Here is a 4,270-nt window from a genome sequence, read left to right as displayed (position 1 = left end):
GAAAGCAGTAGGTAGGGCAACCCTGGTTTCTCCTGAACTCCACTCTGCACTCCTCTACCTTGCTGATTTTAGCCTGTTTCCTTTGGCTGTAACTAAACCTCAACTTTGAATTTTGCAATTTTTAGTGCTTATTGAGTCTATCCAGTGATTTTTCAAGTCTGAATTCTGTCTTCAATACCCCTGACAATGAAACAAACAATGAATTTGAATGTAAGTGTTCCAATTTGGAAGAATTATTTATACCATATTCTCTCTTTTTTCTTTTAAAATTCCATCTACTTCTCTCTTATAAGATTACCTATGCTTGAACTCAGACACCAATAATATAATGTGAACAAATAAACATAAAGTGATCATCTCAAGACCAGGAAGAAAGATCTGAAAAGAGACTGACATGATGGTGCCTGGACCCTATGACAAAATAAATTCCTGTAATTTGTTCCTTATAGCCTGTGGTATTTTGTTATGGGAGCCATGGCAAACAGATAACCAAGCTTATATCAGACAATGCCATTGTACTTCTCGATGCGATTAAAATGCCCTGAGGTATCGTCTATAAGTATCCGATTAGGAGTATCTGATGGTGTATCTTATATAATCTCTACTGCTATATCATGCCATGGATAACCAGTGTTCTTTGTAGTTATTGGTACACTTACAGCTAATAACATTAGAAAATCAATTCAATTTCTCATATGTTATTGGTTTGAAAAAGCAACTTTTAATATGATTATATATTAAAGGATGTCAATAATTATAAAAATTTAAATGGACCAATATTTCCATAAAATTTTTCTATCAAAACATAACCAATGCTGTTTACAGAAACCTATTTTTATTATTTTTTCTACTTGAAAGTCATAATGCCTTTTTGGAAAAGCAAAATAGAATTTTTTAATGTACTCAAGGTTTATTAAATAAAATTATGATGTTATACCAAAGCAAACATATCTATAGAGCTATTACATTTTATAAGATCTAAAAAATGATTTTTAGGAACACAACACCATGGCACAACAGAAGAACTTTGAAGAATATGTGGAATTTGCCAATCTCCCAAATCATGTATACAGAAAAATCAGTCAAAAGAATGTTTGAATTCACAATTATGGTATTAGGTGAATTTGGACTGGAAAAGTCGCTATTAATCAAATCATTATTCTTCATACATTTGTATTCTCTAGAGTATTCTAATCCTTTCCATAGAGTAAAAAAGACTGTGCACACTGGAAAATCCAATTTTAATCAAAGAAGGCAGTGTTCAATTCCAGCTCACAATACCCTGGGAACAGAAAATGCAGTAGACAATAGTGACTGGCTATGTCAGTAGTAAATTTGACATTACCTAAACACAGAATCTCAATCAGACGCTTGATAACAGGGTGCAGTGCTATTAATACTTCTCTGCATCTTCAGGACATGATCTTAAACCACTGGATATTGAGTTTATGAAACATTTACATGAAAAAGTGAATATTATCCCACTAATTACCATATTAGTCACATTTGTATTCCAGACACATTCACTCTAGAGAAATGCCAGCAGTTCAAAAAACAGGTGATGGGAAAAATCCCAGAACATAAAATAAAAATATATGAATTTCTCGGAATAGACAATGAAGAACAAAACAGCTAAGTACAAAGATAAAGTGCTATTCATCTCTTTCTGTGGTAGGTAATAGCAATATCACTGAAATTAATGGAGAAAAGATCAGAGGAATGCAATATCCTTGGGGTGTGGCTGAAGTTGAAAATGATGAACACTGTAAGTTTACAATTCTGAGGAGTATGTTGATAAGAACATACATGTAGGATGTATGATATTACTAATAATGTACGCCATGAGAAGTACAGAAGCAGAGAACTGGCAGCTGGGAATTACAATGGAGTTGATAACAAGAATAAAGTGAAGTTTATTAAGAGCCCTGTGGCAGCAATGGAAGAAGAAAGAATGGAGCATGTAGCCAAGACAAAGGAAATGGAGATGGAGCAGGTGCTTGAGATGAAGGTCAAAGAAAAACTGTTCAAACATTGAAAGACTCTGAAGCTGGCTCCAACATCATCATGAATAAATGTAAAAGAATTTGGAAGCACAACACAAAGAAATGGAGGAAAACTATTATCAATTTGAGGAGGAGAAAGAAAACGTATTTTGGAATAGCAGACACTTGGAAAAGAACAAGTAGAAGGGAAAGATCTTTATTTTTATTGCTGTGGTGGATGAGGGTACATTGTAGCATTTACAATGTAGCAAAGATTTCATACTTGGATTCACCCCCTCCACCATGGTCCTTTCTCCTCCCCACCCCCCAATTCCTGGAATAAATTTAACAGGTACCAGTTTCCATTTGCATACATGTGTACACAGTATTTTCATCGTATTCATCATCCTACATCCTTTTCCCACTTTCCCCTCCCTCCCACAAGTAACCCACCCCCCAGGCAGGACCTGTTCCACCCTCTATTTCTCCAATATTTGTACATGAAAAAAAAAGATATCTGACACTTTTGTAGGTTTAAGTTAGCTACACAGGAAGTTTCCTTGTGACATTTCCATATATATGTGTGTGTGTGTGTGTGTGTGTGTGTGTGTGTGTGTGTGTGTGTGTGTGTATGTATATATGTGTGTGCGTGTGTATGTATTATAAACCCATGTCCTCTGTTTTTCTTCTTTCTACCTTAGTTCCCTGGTTGTGGTGGTTTCAACAGGCTTAAAAATTCTATATTCATTCTTTAAAAAGAAGTACATCAATCATATCCTTCTTTTATCCTCCCCTTAGTGTAACCTGTTTTTCATAAGGTTGCTGTATTTGTATTAGGTCTGTATTCCACATATGAGAAAAAGCATGTGTCTTTTGACCTTCTGAACCTGGCTAACTTCACTGAAGATGATGTTTTCCAATTCCACCCATTTACCTGGAAAGAACAAAATTTCATTATTCTCTGGCTGAATAAAATTCCATTGCATATAAATACCACATTTTCTTAATCCATTCATTGGTAGTAGGGCATCTTGGCTGCTTCCATAGCTTAACTTTAATGAATAATGCTGCAATAAATGTGAGTATGGAGGTGTCCTTGTTGTAACCTGACTTAAGATCTTTTAAACTCTTTATTGACCACCAGTTATGTATTAGTTGCCAGTATGCCAGTTTGGATATCAGTATTTGCTAGATCCATTTGAACAGTTTGCACCAATGATAATGATAGATTTAACAACATGACAAAATTATTTTTGGTCACGTTCTTTTTTTTTCTTTTTTGTGGATGGAGGTACATTGTGGCATTTACAAAAGTTCTTACAATAAAACAAATATATCATTCTTGAATTCACCCCCTCCATCATTCTCCTATACCCCTCTCTGTCCCGATGGGGAAGTGATGGAGGAAGTGAATTCAAGTATGATATGTTTGATATATTGTTCTTGATGGAGTTTAAGATGCCTTGAATATTCTAAGGTGTTCTGTACTTAAAAAGCAACAGCTCTAAGTACCTCCTTACTTTGTTTATTATTAAACATATGACTTCAATTTAATACAAGAAAACATTTTACTATTGTACATTCATGTTCTGGTGGTTTATTTACAGCACATTCCAAAATAAAAGAACTCTGGAAAGTTTTCATTGAGCATAAATTGCCATAAGAAGACCCAAACTATGCTTGCCTAAGGTAATTATAATACAAAGTATCTCTTTAATGCAGCCTAAAGAAGAGTACAATATGGTTGTGAAGAAACTTTTCAACTTGAATTTTCCTCCTCCACAATGACATCTGTTATGTTTATCTCATTCAGAATGCTTATGTGCTAGTTTTCTAATGTAAGCTGCTCTATCCATTACTTTTTCTCAATATGTTTATTTCTCATAAGAACAATATCAAACTATTTGAATTAGATACACTCTCAAGTTCTTGGAAACTGATGCATTTAAAAAAAAACTAGAAAGAACCTAATGAAATTTCTCTTCTCTTAAGATCAAGTGTTTTACTATGTTCACTTATTTTAAATTTAGTGATCCAAGCAGATACAAAAACTGATAATTTCAAATGCCAATGCTTTTGTTTAATTTGAGCTGATGGATTTAAATAAAGCACAATGCTCAAAAGATGAAAAATAAAGAAATTGATTTTAAATATCAATAAAATGGAAAGATTCATGTACATACATTCCTATTAATATTTGTTCAACTTAATTAGATATGTAGATATTTGAAATCATGGCCACATGATAGCTTTAAGATAGCTCACATGTACAGGACTGTAAGTGTTCT

The 4,270-nt window shown here is 33.7% G+C and overlaps 1 pseudogene; it reads left to right on the top strand.

The window, feature by feature from the left end:
- The first annotated feature begins 1,008 nt into the window (after positions 1 to 1,008).
- LOC141424309 (septin-7 pseudogene) lies at positions 1,009 to 2,186 on the top strand (annotated as a pseudogene).
- Positions 2,187 to 4,270: the final 2,084 nt, after the last annotated feature.

This window comes from Castor canadensis, chromosome 6 (genome assembly GCF_047511655.1).
Source record: "Castor canadensis chromosome 6, mCasCan1.hap1v2, whole genome shotgun sequence".
Lineage (NCBI taxonomy): Eukaryota > Metazoa > Chordata > Mammalia > Rodentia > Castoridae > Castor > Castor canadensis.
The sequence above is the reverse complement of the archived record's forward strand: the minus strand, read 5'-3'. Positions and strand labels throughout refer to the sequence as shown.